We start from the raw sequence: 24,757 nt of genomic DNA on the forward strand, positions 1-24,757 counted from the left end.
ATCCTTAGTTACGCCGTCGACCGCAAAATGTGGGCCAATATTTTTTGATATTATTTAGGTTAAAACCTTACTTTGGACACTAGAAATTTCAGTTACTGAGAAAAAGGAATGGGCAATTTTTTTTCCAAACATTTTTTGAATCATTTGATTGGGTAACCTTTTATTTCTTTTTTTATTGGGAGGTTCTCCTGACAAGTCATTCAAGATTGGTTACTTTCATAGGTTCTTTTTTTCTCCTTGACAGTTTTCCAGCTGTATTCCTCACTTCTACTTAATATGTTCTCTTCCTCTTCAGTTCTGATTTTTGTTCCTTTTTTTCATTGAGCTAATCAACAAAGTGCGATAGCAAAAGTGATAGTGCAAGTGTGACAAACAAGAAGTGCATCCCAGACAGAAGACTTTTAATATATTATTATAGATATACATTAGTGCATGTCCATAACACTCTGTCCATCACACTTTAAAGTGTTACACTTTGATACAGACTCAGAACAATTTTAAAAAGAGGAAGAAAGCCAGTTACTTAATGCTTGGTTCTTCTGACCTGGTGTTTAGAAATTTATAAGCAGCTGCAATTAACTACTTACTAAGTGACCACAGGAGTTCACCAGCCATCATTGGCCAATTGAGACCACCTATCCACAGGGAGTACCTCATTAGTGGCCTTAAAGGAGCAGGCTAGATTAAATACAACTCCATCACAACTGTGTTTCAGAATCTAGACTGTCCATAAACAATATAATAGATCAACTAGTTTATGTAGGTATTTATGTTTCCTTTCAATTTTTAAAAATCTCTTGTCCCTTTTCCTTTTTAAATGATGTCACCAAATTTAATATTCTTAATACATAGGCTGGTACAGCTTAAGTAAATAACTTCACATTTTACTTAAAAGGTAATGAAACCCATAGTTAATTCAGCATGAACTACAGTTTGGGGGAGGGGTTTACATGCTGGAGTGATTTAGAGGCAGGATGCTTCCTCGATTAATCTTTGCTTCCTTCTTCAATCATCCTACTTATAAACTAGACTTTTTGAATCCTAATTCTTTATCATACCAGCTACATCCCATCAGCCCCAAAGGGTCACACCACTTTATAATTTACAGTGAGATGCAAACACAAAGGTGGCACAAACAGCAGTGAAATATGGTGTCAGGCTTGTATCTTCTCACATTTCACAGAGCCAGGAGACAAACACATTGACCTGTTGCCATGGAAAGTTTTCTTTCGAGATCAACACTTGGATTGAGGAAGCAGCAGGTTTTTTTTTGCACGGTGTGATATCCACAAGCCTGCAAGGACATTCTGTGTGTAGCCTATAAAAGAAATCAGTCAGCTTAGATAATTAATACTGCACGATGCATTATTTGTCTGATCAATCCTAAATTGCTTGCAGCCATTGCCTGCTTTTGATATTGCGATTGAGGTCTAATTGTTTCCCTTGCTCTTTAGTTTACTCCAAGAAATTTCTTGTTGTTTGTACAAACTTCTTTTATGAATGTCCTTCCAGCTAACTCATGGATAATGGGATAAATATGCTCACTCATTTGGTGTAACATAAATTGATAAGTTGTGAGCGTACAATGACCTTTTCCCCCTTCATAATCCAATTTCGGCTCAGAGTTACTTCAAATCCTCTGAGGGATGGAGCTTGTTCATTCTCCCACAGAGCTGAAGTTCCCTTCAGCACAGCTGGCAGGAGTTATTAGTTATAACAATATCTCAGGAGGAAGGGTTTGAGCCTTGAATGAGACCATTGTCTGGGCTTATATGAAGGCAGATTCATTATGCTTTGCAGAACACAGTTTAAAGCCCAGAATTAGGAGCCCTCCTTGTGATTAAAGAAAAGAGCAGACCCTTGGAACTGAAATTCTCCTCATTTAAATCAGAGGAGAAGCCTTGGTAAAGCCTGAAAGCAAAGTAGGAATGAAAAAATACCAATTGAAAAGTTTTAAATAGTTGCGAGTCAGTAGTCCTGACTATTATCATTTAGAAGCTGATTTGAAGAAAACTTTTTTCACATAGGCACTCTGCAGGTGGCCATTCTACTGAGCCAAATCAGTCTTCCCAATGTGCTTGTACTACTGTTTTAAAAGAATAGTTATTAAATGAAGGTACAGAACAATAGACTTAGAACCACATGTGAAGCAGCCACTGTGCTTCAGAACGTTTATCACCACATTTAATATAAGGAACAAGTAAGTCATCTTTGTCTTATTTTGTTAATTTTAAACATTTAGCAAGTGTCAGCCTTGGAAGTGAGCTGTGATATAGTCAGAGCATTTGCTTGTCAAGAACAAACACAAAGTTTTTTTTAATGCTATTATCAACCTTTTTTCTCTCTGGAACTCCCACTCCAGCCACTGCAGCGCCATTATTAATTATAACAATATCTCAGGAGAAAGGGTTTCCCAACTGCAAACAACCACTGACAATGCCACTCTGTAGGAGGTGTGTGTGAGTGCTCTGGGCTGACTCGCTTTCTGTTTTCCCACTCTCTTTGGGTATGTATCTCTTCCATTTAACACCTCTGCTGACAGCCACTGCTAAAACTGGAGACGCACAATACTGTGAGTTGAGGAGCTGGAGTCTCTGTCCATCACTCCATTGCAATAATGTCATACCACAAGAGATGCTATAGTTAAACATCCTAATCAATGGGGATACAAACAGATGTGATATGACATGTCATCAATTTAATATTTTTCTTCACATTTTCTTTACTATTATTTGATATGATATTTATATTTTTTATTAATGGTTCATAATTGTATTTCACTGACCAGGGAGAGCACACAATTTGATGATCTTTGAACCTAGAAAAAGGAAAAGAAAGAAAGACTTGCATTTATAGAGCATCTTTCATGACCTCAGCATGTCCCAAAGCACTTTACAGCCCATTTACTTTAGAAGTGTAGTCACTGTTGCAATGTAGGAACACGGCAGCCAATTTGTGTACAGCAAGCTCCCACAAACAGCAATGTGATATTGACTAGATAATCTGTTTTTAGAGATGTTGATTGAGGGATAAATATTGGCCAGGACACCGGGGATAACTCGCCTTCTCTTCAAAATTGTGCCTTGGGATCTTTTACGTCCACCTGAGAGAGCAGACGGAGCCACGGTTTAACATCTCATCCGAAAGACAGTACCTCTGACAGTGCGGCACTCCCTCAGTACTGCACTGGAGTGTCAGTCTAGATTTTTATGCTCAAGTCTCTGGAGTGGAACTTGAACCCAAAACCTTCTGACTCAGACGCGAAAGTGCTACCAACTAAGCTACAGCTGAATCAGAATTGACATTTTTTTTAATGTGTTCTCGGGCTATGGGCTGCACTTAATGGCCATCCTTACTTACCCTAAGGGTGGTGGTGGCCTTGAAATGCTATAGTCCTCCTTGTAGTGATGATGCTTGGTAGGGAATTCTAACATCTTGGCCCAGTGATGATGAAGGAATAGCAATATATGTTAAAGTCAGGATGGTGCGTGACTTTACTTCCCCACATACGTATATTTATATCGGTACAAATATATAGCCTATTTCCATCTTCACCTTGCCTTATCCCCATCACTGCGGAAATGCTTAGCCATGTTTTTTGTTACTTCCAGACTTGATTTCTTCAAAGCCCCCTCACTGGCCTCTCGAGTGCCATCCTCCATTAACTCCAACCTGTCCAAAACTCGATGGCCTGCATTCCATCCTGCACCAAGTTCCTATGACTCCTGTCATCACTGCCCTTCATTGCACTCCTGCTCCTTAATACATTGAATTCAAAACCTTCAGCCTTGTTTCCCCCATGACCTCACCCTTCCCTACTTCTGCAATTTCCTCCAGCCCTACATATACCCTTTAACCTCCAACTCTGGCCTCATGCATCCCACTCTCCTTTCACTCCACCATTGATGGCAAAGCCTTTAGCCAGCTTAGCTTTATTCTTTTGCACTCGCTCCCTAAAGCTCTCCACTGCATTATTTCTCTCCGGTTTTGATGAGGCTGTTGAAAGCAATCTTTTTGACCATGTTTTTGGACACTTCTGATTCCTCCATTACTGTGCAGCTTCTGCTCTGTAGAATGCCTTGGAATATTTTACTACTTAATAAGGTGTTGCTAAATGTAAATTGTTGTAAGTAAACTGCCTCTCTTCAGGGTCTAGAAGTTGGACTGTGCAGTGCATGTTATTCAGGCGTAAAACGGGTGTCGAAGGGTCCAATGTGGCGTGCGGCGTGTGAATGCCATATTGGTTAGAGTGCCCTGTATTTATCCTTGGCGCCTGTCTGAAACAGGCAATAGGCCCATTGTCTATACAAATCGGGATCTAATGCCTATCTCGGGTCCCTTCGTGAAATTTGTTTGTGACTGACCGCAGCATGCATCATGCGGTCAGTTTTCTGAGGCAAACAGCAGCCAAACCAACAGTCTATAAAGGGCCGACTGGAGGCTGCTGCCAAAAAGGTAATTAAATAATGTTTGACTTACTTACCTGATTGTAGAGCCAGGAGGAGGTCTCCTTCACCCCCCTCCCACGCCTCCACCGGACTTACCGTAGGCCTGGTGCCCGCATCACCGCAGGCCCATCTTTTCCTTCTTCATGACTGGCTCACTTCCTCCTGGGGCGTGAGTGGCGTCCCAAGAATGTCAGTCTCGTCCTGATGATGTAAGAGGGCCAATTTTGCACGGCTGCCATTGCTAGAAGCTGGCTGCAAACCAATTTATAGGGCAAATTCTCTCACATTGACTTAACTTTGTTAATAACATCACATACCGAATGTTATTATAGGGTAATGTATGCTTATCATAGGTTTTTCCCAATTCTTCTTTCGATCCTCCTCCTCCTCCTCCTCCTGAAGGTGCTGACTCTTGTGGTGTATGGTGCCACAGGTGCAGGAAGCCTCTGGCACTTTGCTCAAGTGGCCATTCTTTATGTGGGAGCCTAGGCACTGAACACAGGAAGGCCTGATTAACTGAGGTGAGCATCAAAGTCACACCTGAGCCAACACCCATAGATATGTGCTGTCCAGCAGGATCACCCGATGGAAATCAGGAATGAGAACACAGGCTGCTTTTTTCCCCCCTCCCTAATCCAGGGGCACTGAGGCCAATTTGTGGATACCTCCCCTCCCCTCCCCACCCCCCCCTCCGCCTCCCTCCCCCACCACCCAACTGCTAGCCAGGTAAGATCAGCTCACTCAGTACAAACTGGAGATTGAACCAGGTGCTGCCTTTCCTACCATCATGTTTTGAATAGAAAAATACTGTTGTGTTTTGTTTTCGGTAAATTATCTTCCTCGCGCGAAACATTAACCCGGAATTTGCATCAACTTCACAAAATAAACTGCATAATTTGCTAAAATCTATATTATTTGTTGTTCCCATTCTAGACATTGGCGAAGTAATCTGTCTCAGGCTAGAATGAACTCCATACTTTACTTGAACTAATCCCTCTATGGATTAAATGTATTTATTTTCCCCCCGTACATGTATATTTATCAGCATGGGTGTAAGTTTCAAGTCCTGAGGGAAATCTCATAACTGAAGTAATTGAATCTGCCTTTGTTTCTGTAAGAAGTGATTTCCCTCTGTTGAAAAGCATACAGTAAAATCACTCGCCCATGATTGACTGATCGAACCCATATTTGCACCTTAGAATCACAAGATTAAAATGGTTCTGGGTTTCTGTTGGCTAGTTTCTTGAGTGATTATTAACAGCAGTTTCGGTCTTTAAAGAAAGGACTGGTAAGGGGACCATAACAGATTATCCTGTCAATGATTTGTTACACAAATCACCGTCATGACATTAATCAAAGGCGGCTATTTGTACTTGTTTCTGCCGCCTCTTTCTTTGCATTATCTTAAGGTGGAATTGCTTTGCATACAGAAAGAAAGAGAAAGATAATCTTCAGAAATTACTCCAGGCAGTAAACCTACACACCACTACAGAGCAAATCAGAGTAAAACATGGCCTGAACAATGAAACCCTCAGAAGGACAGAAATTTGCAGAGAAAATAGATGGGAAACGGTACGTATAAACATGCAACAATGAACAGGTTTTGCATGATACTATAGTAATTGATTCCAGCCCATATCATAGTTCAGCACGTGTTCCTTTGGGAGGGGAAAATGCATCCATGTTTACTGCCCAGTGACCCTTGCTAGAAAGTGCATGCATGTGGGTGTCAAGTGAGGACAGCATCAGAGTAAGTTTTGCTGCCTTTTATGGTTGAATAGTCTGCCAACATTTACTGAAGAATGGCCACTTTTGCAAGGCACTGTAGAGCTACAAATGTCCATGGAATTGCAGTCCAGCAACACTCACCTCCTTCAGGAAGGAACAAAACAAGAGACAAAATGTCGGATTGGAGCAGTTATATAGATACGTCACCAGGCCTGCCAGAACACTGCGAGGACAACCTTCAAACTTCACCATTAATTCAATTCCCACTGTTAACTTCACTTAAGGGTGCCAAACCAGCTGACAGCAGGTTTGTAAGTTGTTTCGAAAGAATAATACACAAAATTTAACATGAAACACATTATTTAACTAGTTTTTTTTAGAAAACTGTCTTCGATTACAGCAAAATGGAGATGCAAGTGCCCCTTAACTCAAGGGTCAGGCCCTCATTATACTGACAGAAACCTTTCGAACATCTTTGTAACTAAAAGAAAACGCAGCTTTTATTTCCGACACTGTTACATGAACTGAGTTTGAGCAGTAAGTATGGATCTACAGCGCAAACCTATGTATATAATTCAGCACAGACTGGCAATCTCACTCAGGGGATGGTTCTTTTGCTCAATTAAAACATTGACAGCTGGTGCAATAGAAGGTATTTTGCTAATGTTGGGGTTCAGGTACATCGGCGGAGTAGAAAAAATTGTATGTTGCTTCTATCCATGGTAAATCTGATCTGTTTGATAGTGAAACCATGTGTCCAAAATTAGAACCGTTCCATTACTCAGCATTAAAATCCTTTTCTCGATGAGGGGGGAAAAAGCACCCCAAAAAATATGACAAAAGCCTCAGCTGGATAATCCCGCAGAAAACAACAAATGGAGCTGCCTCAGAGTGCCATGAAGACTATTTCCAGAAATTCCTTTCCTTGTTACGGATTTCTTAATTCACAGCGTCTGTTTTCTTTTAAGGTAGAGGGAGGAAGGAGGTGGTTGGTCATGGAGAGATAGTATGACCGTTAAGTTCCTGTCAGAAACTAGACATCTGAGTTGCACGAGAGGTTTTGACTGTTGAGTGATAAATAGAAAACTAGTGATAAATGTATGTTTCAGTATTGGTTTGTTCAGCTTCTCTTTGTTCTACATCAGAACATCAGCATGATACAAAGACAGCAACATAAACTATCGCCCTGAAATTCATGGGGGTCCACTTTCTGTCAGTGCAAGTGTGGCAGAGGGGAACCCCTGCCCCCCTCCAAGATCAATTACGCTTCACTAGTGAAGGTTTGGAGCCTCTCAAGGCCCACAGCAGGACTCAAGGCAGCTCTCAGCTGGCTTAAGTTCTGCTAAAGCCTTTAAAGAGTGGATCTCTTGGGTAGCCTGGCAACTCACCGAGAAAGCCCTCATGATGTGGGGATGGGCATAAGAAATAGGAGCTGGAGTAGGCCATTTGGCCCCTCGAGCCTGCTCCGCCATTTAACAAGATCATGGCTGATCTTCTACCTCAACTCCACCTTCCCGCACTATCCCCATATCCCTTCATTCCCAAAAATGTATCGACCTCTGTCTTGAATACACTCAATGACTTAGCATCCACAACTCTCTGGGGTAGAGAATTCCAAAGATTCACAACCCTTTGAGTGAAGAAATTTCTCCTCATCTCAGTCCTAAATGGCTGGCCCCTTATTCTGTGACTGTGACCCACGTGTTCTAGATTCCCCAGCCAGGGGAAACATTTTTCCAGCATTAACCCTGTCAAACCCCTTAAGAATTTTATATGTTTCAATTGGATCACCTCTCATTCTTCTAAACTCTAGGGAATATAGGCCTAGTCTACTCAATCTCTCCTCATAGGGCAATCCCCTCATCCCAGGAACCAGTCTAGTGAACCTTCATTGCACTCCCTCTTAGGCAAGTATGTCTTTCCTTAGGTAAGAAGACCAGAACTGTACACAGCACTCCAGATGTGACCTCACCAATACCCTGTATAATTGTAGTAAGACTTCTTTACTCTTATACTCTAATCCCTTTGTAACAAAAGCTAACATACTTTGCTTTCCTAATTGCTGGCTGTACCTGCATGTTAACTTTCTGTGATTCATGTACAAGGACACCCAGGTCCCTCTGAGTGCAAACATTTCCCAGTCTCTCACCATTCAAAAAAATTCTGCTTTTTTGTTTTTCCTACCAAAGTGGTTAACTTCACATTTCCCCACATTGTAATCCGTTTGCCATGTTCTTGCCCACTCAGTCAACCTGTCTATATCTCTGCAGCCTCTTTGTGTTCTCCTCACAGCTTACTTTCCCACCTAACTTTGTATCATCAGCAAACTTGGATATGTTATACTCGGTCCCTTCATCTAAGTCATTAATATAGATTGTAAATAGCTGAGGCCCACGCACTGATCCTTGCGATACCCCGCGAGTTACAGCCTACCAACCTGAAAAAGTCCCATTTATTCCTACTCTCTGTTTTCTATCCATTAACCAATCCTCAATCCATGCATATATTACCCCCAATACCATGCATCCTAATTTTGTGTAATAACCTCTTGTGTGGCACCTTATCGAATGCTTTTTGAAAATCCAAATACACCACATCCACTGGATCCCCCTTATCCATCCTACTACTGTAGTTACATCTTTGAAAAACTCTAACAGATTTGTCAAACACGATTTCCCTTTCAGAAAACCATGTTGACTCTGGGCAGAAGGTCCTCTCATGACGTCCTTTACTGGAATCTGAAGGGCCAGTGCGAACAGGGCAGAATCTCAGGGGAGTTGGAGTTGTTATTTTCATGAGGGCAGAATAGAAGAGGCTTTACTCCTCAATGCTATGCTTCATATGTGAATTTTGGCACTAGGTGCCCAAAATGAAAAAGTCTCCTATTCTCCATCACTGACATTTCTCACTTTGGTGATGTGTGTACCACTAATCTTATATATGAATAATGAACTCAGAGTGTGTGTTTAACGCAGGTTTTCATATTTCCATTGGCTTCACCTCATGCCAGACAGTTTTAATATACATCACATTTGCTCTTCCAGCAGGGGGAACAACTGATTTTTTCCTTGCATAGTCCAGAGATTAACTAGCTCAAAGGAAAGAAAGAACTTGCATTCTTATAGTACCTTTCACGAGAGGGCAGATGGGGCCTTGGTTTAACATCTGATCCGAAAGACGCAAAATTTGATCGTGCAACGCTCCCTCTGTACTGCGTTAGATTTTGTGTTCACGTCTCTGGAGTGGGATTTGAACCCACAACCTTCTGAATCGGGGCGAGGGTGCTACCCACTGAGCCACGGCCAACAGAACAGGAACTGGAGATCGAATGTACAGCCTCCCCGCTTTGTGTTGTTCAGCTATTCTTTGGATAAACATGCTGAGCCATGGGGGGAGCTTGCTGAACTCAGTTTTTTGCAAATATCTAATCCTGAGTACCTGTCTTAACAAAGTTTAATGCAAAAATGCATCAGGAATTGAAGATTTTCAAATACATCTATAAACTAATGTAAATATGAAGCATGGCTACTTTGCTTTTAAACCTCTGCATTCAAGTTTGACAAGCTTCGAGACACAGATTAGCTACGTTTATGTCTTACTTTTTACAAAATATGCTTTTAATCATTTGCTAAAAATGGATTACTTTGTGTAATCTGACAAATTACTCATTGGACTTCTGCTTATGTTACGTGAGCTTTCGACATTATCTGCTGTCATAAACAGGACTAAACAAAATTGTGCCAGAAAATGACATTTGACCCATTTAGTAAACAAAGGAATAGAGCACAATTATACTGTTATATTGTGTAGTACAGTTAACAAGCACAGATGAAAGTCAGATATATTCCACCATTTCCCCCCCTGACTGGTGCTACCTCCCCCTTCCCTTTACAGCTGTATAATGTAACAGGAATATTTTTACAAGAGTATGATGCTTTACAGTGATGACAAGAGTTTTCTACTGAAAAATTACTATCCTCTGTTACTGGGTTATAACACTCCTGAATACATTTTAATGACACTATGCCAAAGATCAACTAGTCATGTCACTGAAAATAAATTGCAATGACCTCACTTATCATCTCAATCGGTTGGTCCCAGTGTTGTGTGGCACTGAGCTATATAGACTAGGGTGCTTCCAGGTTCAAACCTAGTTCTGTGCTGAGTTGCTGACTTCTTCTTTAAGGTATCTCTGGCCTAGAGAAGGAAATAATCCTCCAGGGTTCCCAATCTTGAGGGGACCGATTGCTAAAAGTGTGCATGCGTGGACAGTGGGTGTGGACAAGGGAGTAGCACGATAATTTTTGCAGTAACATTGAAGAAGCAGATTTGTAATTGAGTTGGTTGGCGCTCAATTAAATAGCAGAATTTAAATGAAAATAAGTCATTTAAATCGATTACATAATTGTGTTTTATTCCATCATAAAACACAACAATTAAACATTGAAAATCAGGGAAGATTTCAATTTTTAGTGTGGCTTATACTTATGCCATAAAAATGCAATCAAAGAAACAGAATTTAGAAAAAAAGCACTCAAAAAAATTGCAATTAAAAGACCAGAAAAATGACTTTGTTTCTTGCTACCAATTCTAAGCCTGGACTTTCTTCCATGGGTGGCAACCTGGAAACCCAGAAGTTAGACCCGAAAATGCGCCTGTTTTGCCAATGTTAAGTTATGCTCCAGTATCCTCCCAATCTCATTAGAATACGCACAAACTTTAAATTGGCAAAAATCGGCGCAAACAATCAGTGTCCAAGGAAAACACCAAATCCACACCATATATTTCCCTTCTTTGAGTGTGAAAATTTTAAGGTTCAACTCATTTAACCATCATTCATGCACGTCAGGCACAGCATGTTTAGGAAACTGCAATCGGGGAAGCTTTTCAATTTTTAATGTGACTTATACTTACACCATAAAAATGCATTCAAAGAAACAGAGAATACAGAGCAGGTCTCAGTGAGGATTATTTTTTTTTTAACGCGCAACAAATTGCAATTAAAAGACCAGAAAATGACTTTGTTTCCTCTTGCGCCTGAAAATCAGGTTGCAATGTTCAGAGCCCCCCCCTGAACGAGCGCAATTGGAGGATACTCGTATTTGAGAGTCAGGGGCATGGCCAGTTTTGTGGGTGGAGGGTTTGATGGAAGACTGTAGAAGATCGAGGAGACTTGGGCCTATTGCAGTTACATGTGTAACTCACTTACGCCCAAAGGTCTGCCATCTTTTAAGCTACATAATTGGTTTGCACCCAGATTCCGCATGTCATTGGCGCAAATGCGGAGGAAACTCCAGGCCCAATATCAGCCTCAACTGACTGTACCACTAAGTAGTAGAGACACAATCCTTTCTGACAGTGTAACAGTGTGACATTGGTCATAAGATCCCGTGTAAGTAAACGTCCTCAGCTATCAAATCCTCACATGTTGGCCTTTAAGGGGTAGAATTTCCGCAGGGGTTCCCCGATCTCCCGCTGTAACATTGGCGGAGGAATGGCGGCAGTCCCAGAATAACGGCATCAACGGCTGTTGACGCTGTTTTCCGGGGTTTCTGCCAATCTTCCCTTGAAGATACAGCGAACTTACAGGAGACTTCCTGCGGAAATTCCAGATGTAAATCAAGCAGAGCAAGTGCTTTTATTACCTTATTCTTTCCAAATAGATGTGACAGGTTCTTTACTATTTCTCTCCTCTGCTCCAGAAGGCACTACTGGGATGCAGTTTCATGGCTACTGGTTGTAAGTGTCGGTTGGCTATTTAAGTGTGGAAGACACCACTGCTCAGTCCGATCCTCTGCTCACCCGATATCCACACATGCACACTTCCAGGAGGGGTAGCTGGACAGTGATCAGGAGTAGGGACTCTGGCCACTTCTTCTCTCCCTGACCCAGCTACGCCACGGCCAATTTGAGCATCTCTGCTGCCACTCAGCTAACTCCCTCAAACCTGGAACCTTTCTGGTGTGTACATTTCCTGAGCCATTGGGAGAGTGCTTCTATCTAGTGTCAATCTTATATATTCTGTTCTAATTTTCCTTCTTCTGATGTTGCTGGGCTCTGTACCACCTAGAAAGACTCCGCCTCTTCCAAGGTGAGCTGGCTGTTGGGTGGCAAGTTCTATGTGCCTGTGAGGAGGTGACCAGCACAGGCGCTGTGAAATTACATGCATCCCAAAGCCAGGTGACGATGACAATGATTCTTGCTTTCTCTGATGAGATGCGCCTGACTTCTGCCCACACAACAACTCAAACGAGAGCTCGGCGGATTTGGGGAATTCAATCTGTGTTTCCATAATTTGCTTGCACCACCTAAGCCCCGATTTTAAACTAACCTGATCGGCGGGAACCGGGTGGCTTCGGGTCAGGTGCCCGATTTATACTAAGCCCGACTATATAAAACTCTGGTTCGACCCCATCTGGAGTACTGTGTTCAGTTGTAGGCACCACACCTCAGGGATGACATATTGGCCTTGGAGGGGGTGTATCTCAGATTCACCAGAATGATACCGGGATTAAAGGGTTAAATTATGAGGGTAGGTTGCATAGACCAAGCTTGTATAGAAGCTTGTACCTGAGTATAGAAGGTTAAGGGGTGATTTAATTGAGGTGTTTAAAATGATTAAAGGAGTTGATCGGTTAGATGGGGAGAAACTATATCCTCTAGTGGGGGAGTCCTGAACTCGTCCCATTCTCGCTGGGTGAACTAGGTTAAAATCGAGGCTCTACTAACATTCCAGTATCCAGTGACAGATTTAACAACTACCACTCATTGGGGTTGTACTTAATTGTTAGTTGGTTAAAACTGTGACTCATTAAAGTCACCCTGAACAGTAAGCATGAATAAGATCAATACTTTAAATGGGTTTTGCACTGTGAGGAGAAGTGCCACCCGATATAGTATGTGGCCCCATAAACAGACGGCTTCGGATTGAATTCCCAGTCTCTGCTAAGTTAGCTGCTCTCAGCCAAAGTAGCAGTCGTGGCTGCAACCGGCCTCAGCGCACTATGACCCAGGAGGGGGAAACCTGCCAGGGTTCCTCCCGATTGTTATCCAGTGAGCCTGGCTGCTATGTGCAGATGTTGGCTGAGAACGGGATCAAGGTCGGCAGTTCTGCCTTCCCAGGGTCAAAGAACGCACTGACACTCACTGTCTGGGCTCACACTTGCGGGAGGCAGGAGGGGCTGCCAAGGTCTGTGGAATTGTAACCTGCAAACTCCAGAGGAGAAAACTGGGGCGGCGGGGGGGAGTGGGGGGCGGGGGGGGGGCGGGGGGGGAGGTGAAGGAGGGAGGGGGCGGAACAAAACAGAATAGTTTTGCTGTTTGCACGCTCTTTCCTATTCTCTTGCTGATCACAAATCAAACTGCTAACTTTTCACCAATTATGGCAGCTTGTATTGTCTGAATCGTTGTGTAAATGAACATGAAAGGCACTTTGTTACTTAGCACTCGAAGAGACAATAAATAGACGGGCTATTTTCTGTGAAATCTCTGATTCTTACCAATATAAGAACCGCTTTGAAGAAAGTAGATTTCACTTTTATGGAGGGGTGAAGGATAATGATGCCATTTGCTATGTATCTTTGCAAATGTTGGTTTTAGTATCGACACAACTATGTTTTATTATGTGCCTTAATGAGTTGGAATGGTTTTTGTTTAAAAACTGCGTGAATGTGCTAAAAAGAACAAGTCGTTTGCAAATGAAAACCCAGCGTGATTGTAAGAGCAAGTACACTGCAGATCTGTACAAATGAAAGGGAAATCTGACATTTTTTTTGCCGACTCAAACTTGGAATTTGGAAATACTTTTTAAATAACTTAATAAAGGAAAACCGTCAGTGTGAAACTGTTCACTTCTTATTCTAACTAAATGTTTTCGATAGTCGGTTGTTACATAACACCTTTTGTGACCAGCAACAACCATAAAGGCACAAAAGCACAGCTAGAAACACTATTCACTGAGTTGCTTTTTTTATGTGAGCCAACTGAAGCGGCATGAAACAGACGGGCCTATCTTTAAATTGCACCAACAGGGCCTGTTTTTCATCACTGATTAATAATCGAGGCTCCCCATCATCCTCCTGTGCAGAGACCAGCTTCCCACAGGCCCTTTTAGCGCTGGAATTAAGGCTCGCTCTAATTCAATATCACGACAGTGTTTCAAATGCTTTGAATGCCTTTTCACTAGCTGAGTGCAGGAAGAAGTACGTGTGACCTCTTGAACTCCCAAGACGTAGGCAGCTTCGGCCGGGGCCGTTGAGAAAACTTTTCAAAAACTTCTCTGGGAACGTTGCTGCCCTTTGCAAAAACAGCTTTTAAAAAAAAAAAAAATACCCAAATATTTTTAAAGTGCTCTTTACCTTAAAGCAATTCTTGGTCTAATTATTTACTGTTAAGGAAATATACCTCAGAACTAAGGAATGCTGCTTGAATATGCCCAGCTGGTGTTTCACATCAATAGATTGGAAAATTCACATTTATGTAACCTATTCCATTAACAAGTTCAATGCGTGGAGATGCAAAAACTTTTTTTGGAGAAAGAATTGGTAGAAGCTACAATTTGTGTGGCAGAAACACGCCACAATGCACTCTGTTTGCCAACTTCCAAATCAATTTATCCTTGCAAAAATGATCACATCTTGGAAAAATCACTTAGCAAATCCCTAAATCAACACCAGCTGCTACAATTCTGTATTTATGAAATGATTCATCAGAAAAAGATGGTAACTTTCAGGGATAGTTTTTTTTACAACGTAATCAGTAAAAATTGGACAATGAGGCACAGAACTTGTCTGCAAGTGAGGAAAACAATGCACTTGTTAAAAATATCTGGGATGAGCAGATTAGCTGAAGTTCAGTTAGGAACTTGGCTTTGTGAATAAATATTTTATCAAATGACATAAAATAGATTTTTCCCAACACTGTCTCTGGTTAGAAGCAGTTGTTTTCTCTTCTGCCCCACCCCTCAGACTTTAAGCTTTGTTTCAGAACCTGGAGAATGTGTAAATATTTGTGAAGCTTCTAAACCTAATTTTTTTAGCTCTGTTTTCTTTACCAGCGAATGTAAATACATGCACGCACGCACACACATGCATGCACACACACGCGCACGCATGCAAGCACACACACACGCAGATGTAAGAATATAAACTTGTGTATTTTACAGGTGGGTGTGGGGTGGGGAGATTGGTGGCCGGGGGGGCGATCGATAGCTAGGTGGTAGGGAACGGTTGCTGGGACGTTGGGCAATTGGTGGATGGGGGGATGGGGGGAAGGGAGCAGTGGCTGGTTGGGGGTGGGGGGGTGGCTGAGGACATCGGTGGCCAGGGTGTGGGGGGGGGGGGAAGGAAGATCGGTGGCGTGGGGTGGGGGGGGAAATTGGTGGCCAGGGGCCGATTGTGGCCGGTGGTGGGGGGGGGGGGAGGGGGTATCGATAGCTAGGTGGGAGGGTGCGGTTGCTGGGAGGGGGGAGGGCGATTGGTGGATGGGGGGAAGGGAGCAGTGGCTGGAGGGAGGATGGGGTGCGATCGGTGGCCTGAGGAAGGGAGTGGTGGTGATCGGGGATGGAGGGAGAGGCAGTGGCCTGTGCTTTTTTTTTCTCTCTCTTGTTCTATTGTTCCTCATGTTCTCATACTTTCGTTTGTGCTGCCCTTTCCTATGTCTTTTCAGCTTCCACTTGCACATTCTTTTGTCCTTTTCATATCGCTGCATTATCTCTCTGAATCTTTTATATCATCTAAGTCTCCTTATTAAGCAGTTTGCAGATCATTTAACCTATTAACCCACTCTCTGTGATTGGTGCATCTGTACTTTTCCTCATCCTCTCCCACTTTTTCCCTTTGCTTTTTTTTCAGCCTTAATCAAATGCCTTTTTGTCATCCAGTCTTCAGTTCCGATGAAGGTGAACACCTCGTCACAGATGCTGACCGGCCTGCTGTGTGTTGCCAGCATTTTCAGTTTTCATTGCTGATACCTTGTCCCTGAAATTCCATTGGGGCTCTATTGTTTTCCCTCTATAGGTTCAGTCGAACCCCCAAAGAATTTCTGGGCCCTTCTGTTGTCAGGCTGATTCGTGTTTGCTGCTTTCCAGATTTAATGGGCACAAAGTCAATTGCCTTGCAATGGCAGCAATGCAGATTGCCCAGGTAAAACATCGGCATGCCCATGTATTTGGGAAGTGCGTGAACAGTTGCCAGAATGAGGTGCATTCTTCCATGTGTGATGCTCCGCCAAGCTTACAATGGATTGCTGTTACCATGTATTGTAAATCAACATTGTAAAATGAAACAAACTGAGACCAGTACTTACCTTGGCAACCGTCCTGAGACCAGCAAATTTCTTCCTTACTTGCGGTCTGCACCAGAAATGTATTGTCGGCCTGTGAATATGGCAGTTACGCTAACTTCACAGCACATTTAATGTTGCAGTTGCACTAATTTTACAGTGGCCACAACATAGTCAGGTTTAAAGTAAGAATAAAAAGAAAAATAAAGACTTGCATTTATATTGCGCCTTTCACGATCACCGGATGTCCCAAAGCGCTTTACAGCCAATTAAGTACTTTCTGAAATGTATTCACTGCTATAATGTAGGAAATGCGGTAGCCAATTTTGAGCACAGCAAGCTCCCACAAACAGCAAGGTGATAATGACAAGATAATCTGTTTTTTAGTGATGTTGATTGAGGGATAAATACTGGCCAGGACTCCAGGGATAACTCCCCTGCTCTTCTTCAAAATAGTGTCATGGGATCTTTTACATCCACCTGAGAGCACAGACTCTGTTTAACGTCTCATCCAAAAGACGGCACCGCCGACAATGCAGCACTCCCTCAGTACTGTACTGGAGTGTCAGCCTAGATTTTGTGCTCAAATCTCGGGAGTGGGACTTGAACCCATAACCTTCTGACTCAGAGGCAAGTGTGCTATCAACTGAGCCATGGCTGACAACAGAAAAGGTTTTTGTGGTATACATCAATGATTTAGACATCAATGTAGGGGGCATGATTATGAAGTTTGCAGATGATACATAAATTGGCCATGTGGTTGATAGAGAGGAAGAAAGCTGGAGACTGCAGGAAGGTTTCAAAGGACTGGTCAGGTGGGCAGAAAAGTGGCAAATGAAATTCAATCCGGAGAAGTGGGAGGTAATGCATTTGGGGAGGGTTAACAAGGAAAGGGAATACACAATAAATGGTAGGACACTGAGTAGTGTATAGGAACAGAGGGACCTTGGAGTACATGTCCACAGATCCCTGAAGGTAGCAGGACAGGTAGATAAGGTGGTTAAGAAGGCATACGGAATGCTTGCCTTTGTTAGCCGAGGCACAGAATATAAGAGCAGGGGGGGTTATGCTTGAATTGTATAAAACACTAGTTAGGCCACAGCTAGAGTACTGGGTACAGTTCTGGTCACCACATTACAGGAAAGATGTGATCGCACTAGAGAGGGTACAGAGGAGATTTACAAGGACATTGCCAGGATTGGAGAATTTTAGCAATGAGGAAAGATTGGATAGGCTGTGGTTGTTTTCTTTGGAACAGAGGAGGCTAAAAGGAGACTTGATTGAGGTGTATAAAATTATGAGGGGCCTAGATATAGTGAATAGGAAGGATCTATTTCCCATAGCAAAGAGGTCAATAACCAGGAGACATAGATTTAAAGTAATTCGTAGAAGGATTAGAGGGGAGTTGAGGAAAACTTTTTTCACCCAGAGGGTGGTGAGGCTCTGGAACTCACTGCCTGAAAGGGTGGTAGAAGCAGAAAAGCTCATCACATTTAAAAAGTACTTGGGTATGCACTTGAAGTGCTGTAACCTACAAGGCTATGGACCAAGAGCTGGAAAGTGCGATTAGGCTGAATGGCCTCCTTCTATGCCATAAATATCTATGATTCTAGGATTCTATGACAATGAAAATTAGAAGGATGGTGGACTGGAAAAGAGACAAAACTCAGTGAGATAAAGGGGAATGTTTTTCAAAAGCCCCGATTTTAAAGTGGGGATGGGAACCATGCTAACGACCCCTGAGGCGGGCGGCGAACCTGAGTATAGTAATCTGGGATGTTATGATTAAGGTTATCCACCAGGTGGTGCTGTAGCCAATGCTGCTACTAAGGTCAGAGGTTTGCTTCCTGTTAAGGTCAGAGGTTTGCTTCCTGCTTAGGTCAGCACAAAGTGGAATGCCAGGATGCTGATGCAGGCTGTCTGTAAACGTGTTTCCTAGTTGTTAATAAAGTACTCTTATTAATCCTAATACCTTGCCTCTTCGAGTCCTTGTCTCACTACAAGGATTTATCACATTTGGTGACGAAGATAACTAAAGGACCCTGAATAAAGAAGAAAAGTCGGCCAGGACGTTTAAACAACAAAATTACGAGCTACGGTTAGCTACCAGCTGGAAGAGAGCATGGCTGCCACGGTAGGAACGGTTTCCGCTTTTGATATTCAAGCACAAACCTGGGAAGAATACTGTGAAGTGTTGGGTTATTTTTTCGAAGCAAATGAAATAAATGATGCCAGAAAAAGGAAAGCCATTCTGATTAGTTCACTGGGAAGCCAAACCTACAGTTTGATGAAAAATCTGCTCAGTCCTGAAAAGCCTGGAGACAAATCATTTGTTGAATTAGTGGCTTTGCTAAAAGAACATTTCAACCCTAAGCCTAGTGAGATTGTACAGCGGTTCAAGTTTAATTCAAGGAATAGGAAAGAGGAAGCGAGCGTAATGGACTATGTAGCGGTGTTGCGTAAATTAGCACAAGATTGTAATTATGGGAACAACCTGAAGGAAATGCTGCGAGATAGGCTAGTTTGCGGAATTATGGACGACCGAATGCAGCGTAGATTATTATCCGAGACTGGGCTTACTTATGAAAAAGCATTGGAACTTGCTCAAGCGATAGAGACAGCGAACCGAGATATAATAAAAATACAGGGTTCAGACAGGGCTAATGCTACGCAAGTTGCAGGTCAGGTTGTTGTGCACAAGCTGAACATGCGTCAGAAACCACAATGTGAGCATGTGAAGGCATGTTATAGATGCAAGGGCGATCACCTGACGAGTGAATGCCGGTTTCTGGAGGTAAAGTGCTACAAGTGTGGGAAACAAGGACACATAAAATGAGCTTGCAGGGCGAAATCACCTGTGGAGGAATCCAAACCAAAAGGGGGAGGACAGCAAAACCAAGGGAGAGAAGTGAAAAAACATGGAGCACACCACATCAGCGGGGAAGCTGAGGAAGAAGAGGACATGTTCATAATGTATAGCATGTTAGAGAACATTCCAAAAGTGGCTCCTATCACATTGCAACTGACAGTAAATGACTCTAAGGTGAACTTTGAAGTGGATACAGGGTGCAGCGTGACCATAATGAACAAGGCAGAGTACTCAAAATTGTGGAACCGTGCAAATGTTCCAGAGTTAAAGCCTTGCTGCCTGCATCTTAAAACATATACAGGTGAACGAGTAGCGACATTAGGTACAGCTAAGGTAACTGTGCAACAGAGGGACACAGTGGAACAGCTACCTGTAGTTATAGTATCGGGTACCGGACCAAACCTGTTAGGTCGGGGCTGGATAAAAGAACTTAAATTAGACTGGGGAGCAGTACATCAAATAGATGCGGGCAAACAGTTGACTTTGCAAGAAGTGTTGAGTGAACATGAGAGTGTGTTCAAGGAGGAACTTGGCACATTTAATGGCCCCCCAGCTAAGATTTATGTGGACAAGGAGGCACCGCCAAAGTTTTTTAAACAATGACCTGTGCCTTATGCCATGAAGCCAAAGGTAGATGCTGAGCTTGACCGTTTATTGAGAGAGAACATACTGGAGCCGGTGAAATGTTCGGAATGGGCAGCTCCCATAGTACCTGTTTTAAAACTGGACAATTCGGTAAGACTCTGTGGAGACTATAAATTGACTGTCAATCGGGTGTCCAAACTAGAGCAGTATCCTATTCCCAAAACAGAGGATCTCTTTGCAAACCTGGCTGGAGGAAAGAAATTCACAAAGTTGGATATGAGTCATGCCTACTTGCAGATTACACTGGATGATGAATCAAAGAAGTATGTCACCATAAATACACACAAGGGCTTGTTTACATATAACCACTTACCGTTTGGTGTCTCATTTAGTCCAGCTATCTTCCAGAGGACAATCGAAGGTGTACTGCAAGGGATTCCACATGTTTCCATCTATCTGGATGACATTCTGGTGACGGGAAGAACCGACAAGGAGCTTTTAGCACTCTGAGAGAGGTACTACAGAGATTGGAGAGGGCAGGGTTCCAGCTCAAGAGGAGCAAGTGCACTTTCCTGGGGAATGAGGCAGTGTTCCTGGGACACAGAGTGGACGCCACCGGGCTCCACCCACTCAAGGAGAAGGTACAAGCACTGCAGGACGCCACTGCTCCTACAAATGTGGCTGAGTTAAAAGCTTACCTGGGACTGCTGAACTATTATAACAGGTTTTTACCAAACTTGTCAACTGTGTTAGCACCTCTTCACAAGCTACTGCGCAAGGAGACACAGTGGCAGTGGGGAGAGGAGCAGGGGGTTTCATTTGAACAGTCCAAGAAACTGATGCTGTCGTCGGATGTGCTGGTTCACTACAATGCAGAGAAAGACATCATTCTCTCTTGTGACGCTTCACCTTATGGGGTGGGGGCAGTTCTTTCACACTGCATGGAAGATGGAACTGAAAGACCAATAGGGTTTATGTCCCGAACTCTAACACCAGCGGAAAAAAACTATTCCCAGTTAGACAAAGAGGGGTTAGCAGTAATGTTTGGGTTACAGAGGTTCCACAAGTACATATATGGCAGGAAGTTCACCATATGCACCGATCATAAACCTCTTCTCTCTCTCTTTTCAACAAAATGAAAGCAGTTCCACAGATGGTGTCACCCCGGATCCAGAGGTGGGCAGTGACGTTGAGGGCATATGAGTATGTCATCGTCTACAAGGCGGGCAAGTACCATGGGAACGCAGATGCCTTGAGCCGTCTTCCACTGCTAGGCACACCTATCCGTGCAGCTCCAGAGGACAGAGTTTTGATGTTGGAGGACACTGACACGACACTTGTGACTGCAGAGCAAGTAAGAACATGGACAGGTAAAGATCCAGTACTGTCTAGAGTTCGAGAATATGTGGTGAGGGGATGGCCACAGCATCCGGAAGGGGCTGACTTCACACCCTACAGTTTCAGGAAAACAGAGCTGAGTGTGCAGGATGGTTGCGTGTTGTGGGGAGCACGAGTGATTATTCCACAGCCAGCATGACAGTCTATCCTAGAGCAACTACATCAGTGTCATCCTGGGGTCTCGCGTATGAAAGCCTTGGCTAGGAGTTACTTGTGGTGGCCAAAGCTAGATGAGGAGATAGAAAATCTAGTCAAGCCATGCAGCACTTGTCAGTAACACCGGAAGGCACCAGCAGCGGCTCCTCTCCACCCCTGGGAGTGGCCAGATAAACCATGGAGAAGATTGCACTTAGATTATGCGGGTCCATTCATGGGGAAGATGTTCCTCATAATCATTGATGCACATTCCAAATGGATAGATGTTTATCCTGTAAATTCTGCTTCCGCCACTACTACTATAGACTGCCTGCGTCGGATCTTCAGTAATCAAGGGCTACCGGAGATCGTGGTGAGTGACAATGCCACTTGTTTTGTGAGTACAGAGACAAAAGAGTTCTTGAGAAAAAATGGCATAGTGCAGGTGACCTCGGCTCCATATCATCCGTCCTCGAATGGACTTGCGGAGAGAGCCGTACAAACATTTAAGGAGATGATAAAAAAAAGTGCAGAAGGGAGTTTAGCAGCCAAAGTGTCACGGGTTCTGTTCAGCTACAGAATAACACCTCAATCCACCACAGGACTCTCTCCTGCTGAGATGTTATTAGGTTGTAGACTACGCTCCACTCTTGACCTTGTCCACCCAGACCTAAAAAGGAAAATGGAAAACAGACAAAACAAACAAAAAGAGAACCATGACAAAAGAACAAAGAGCCGAAGTTTTGGGGAAGGAGCTGCGATCCTTACCAGGAATTTCAGTTATGGACCAAAGTGGATTCCTGGCTTCATAGACTCAATGACAGGTCCAGTATCATACAAGGTCATGTTGGGAGATGGTAGGGTAGTACGCAGACATGTAGATCAGATACTTCCTAGACAAGGGGAAATTGAAATGAAGGTTCCAGATGCAATGACTGAAGACAGGGTTGCCCCAGTTATCCAAGTGCATCTGTGGTGCCACCACCAGGGACAGAGATAATTCCACAGGAACCTATCCGTCAAGAGGAAACCATCGTTGCAGAGTCAGATACTCTGAGCACTGCTCAGGAGCAGCTGGTGGCTTCACCACAAACAAGCAGGGACTTTATGTTAGACGTTCACAAAGGCCTCGCAAGCCACCAGAGAGATTGATACTGAACTGTTAGATTCGTCAAGTATGGAACATGATGAATGTAGACTCCTTATGTGACCCTCAGGAATGGTTGTTGGTTAAGAAATTCATACTGAAATCTTAAGGGGGGAGGGATATAGTAATCTGGGATGTTATGCTTAAAGTTATCCACCAGTTGGTGCTGTAGACAATGCTGCTACTAAGGTCAGAGTTTTGCTTCCTGTTTAGGTCGGCACAAGGTGGAATGCCAGAATGCTGATGCAGGCTGTCTGTAAACGTGTTTCCCAGTTGTTAATAAAGTACTCTTATTAATCCTAATACCTCGCCTCTTCGAGTCCTTGTCTCACTACATGGATTTATCACACTGAGAGTCCGGCGACATGGCAGCCCAGCTGTTTTAAATACATTTTTCAGAGTCCCGCCCGAACAAGGCCAGATCCACTTCATGGTCGGCAGGCAGGAGGGCGCGACTGGGGGCGCTTAGGAACTTCTCTGGCCACCTGTTGAGGCGGAGGGACCCTGGAGGTGATCTGGGAGAGCTTTCTGGAGGTGAACTGGGAAAGCTTTCTGGCCATGATCGGAGAGGTGGGGCAGCTTTCTGCCCGCGATCAGGGGACGCCTGGGGCAAGGGAGGCTCAAGGCTTCCTTGTGAGGCCTGGGATGGTCATAGGGATTCAATAATTGACCTTGGAGTCTTGAGTTGGTTGTCCGGTGACCCCTGCCACACATGCACAGGGCTGGATTGGGCGTCGGTTCACTAATTTGTCAACACTCAGTTAATGGTCATTTGGGTAAATTATGCTAGGGCAGCAAGTGCCCGTGGATTCTACTCCAACAAAGGGTTAATGCCCTCAGATGGTGAGGGAGAAACAGAAACTTGGTGAGGATTAAAAAAGAAAAATGTTACATATAGCGCTTACCTCATGACATCGAATTTACGGCACAAAAATTCTGATTGGAAAAATAAGCACTGGATATTTTTGGAAGAGTTTCTAAGAAGAGTTTCAGAATCTTCTTTCAGCTCTGAAATCATCCTTTGGGAAGTCTAGCATCTTTTTTTTTGTGACGGGTCTGGCTCTAAATAGAACAAGCTATGCTGAGGGTGCTGGAGCAGGTCCAGGCTTACATAAGAGCTGCAGTGGAAGAAAGATTTACGGTATTCGTATTTATTACGCATGCCAATCAGAGAGGGAGATAAAAGCAGCTGCCATGACAACAAGTTTCATTTGTTCCTTTCATTTCAGATCGTAGACCATGAAAGAAAGTATTTGTGCTCACGGTCGACCTGTCTGTCACTGAATTCGCTGTATGTTGTGTTGAAAACACAGCAGAATGTTCCTTCCCAGTGGGGGAAGGGGATTGTGGGAGGAAGCCAGCAAAACAGATTTAAGCTCTTTTTAAAAAAAAAAGTTGATGGAGGAAAATTTCAAGCACCCCTAAAAAAGTATGTTGTTGCCGTTTGAACTGCAGAAGCCTTTATTCATTCTCTTGAGCCTTTATACATGTTCTATTTGTTTTTAGGCACTTTTACACTCTGTTTTTGCTATTCCTGTCTGGGAAGAGGGGGAAGAGCGACCTCCATTTGTTGCTGTCCCCCTTTTAGTTTTACAATCATGTGCCAGTTTCCAAGCTGCTACATCTGTCCAAATGTAGAGAAATCAGGTCCCCACGTTTACCTTCCTAAAACCAGCTCCCTTAATCCGATGGCCCACTCATACAATCGTTGAGCTGTGTAAATGTGAGTCTATCAGTTCCCCAGGAGAAGGGGTATTTATATCATGAAATGCAGCGATGGAGAGTTTGGTGTACGTCTCCCACTGGCTGTACTCCTCTAATAATATAAAAGTACCTTTAGTGATTCATAATGATATTAAATTGTCAGTCATTACATACTTATACTGCCTGCTGTTGTATAACCATCCTCTATTGGTAGTATAAGTGCAGCAAATGCAAAGGTCTAAGATTGCAAAGTAGTCAAACCCGCTGATATAACAACAAAAGACGGAGATGGTCAGACAGAGAGACACAGGGATAATTTTGAGGCGCTCTGCTGGCAGCGCAGAGGCTCGCTAACTGTGAGTGCGAGTTGGTGACCGAGAGATTGCAATGCAATCCTGATTCTCCGACTTGCACTCATACCTAGAGTGGTTCTAAGAGGCAGTGGTGCTTCGCAAAGTTATC

At 43.4% G+C, this 24,757-nt stretch overlaps 1 long non-coding RNA gene across 1 annotated transcript; it reads right to left on the reverse strand.

Moving 5' to 3' along the window:
• Positions 1-258: 258 nt before the first annotated feature.
• LOC147121088 (uncharacterized) lies at positions 259-23,620 on the reverse strand. The gene is made up of 3 exons (XR_015076440.1): positions 23,497-23,620; positions 20,285-20,379; positions 259-1,318 (listed from the first exon to the last, which is right to left on the reverse strand). It is a non-coding gene; the product is annotated as an uncharacterized LOC147121088 (long non-coding RNA).
• Positions 23,621-24,757: the final 1,137 nt, after the last annotated feature.

Source organism: Somniosus microcephalus, chromosome 3 (assembly GCF_052327205.1).
Source record: "Somniosus microcephalus isolate GS21.2 chromosome 3, FLI_Smic_1.0, whole genome shotgun sequence".
NCBI lineage: Eukaryota > Metazoa > Chordata > Chondrichthyes > Squaliformes > Somniosidae > Somniosus > Somniosus microcephalus.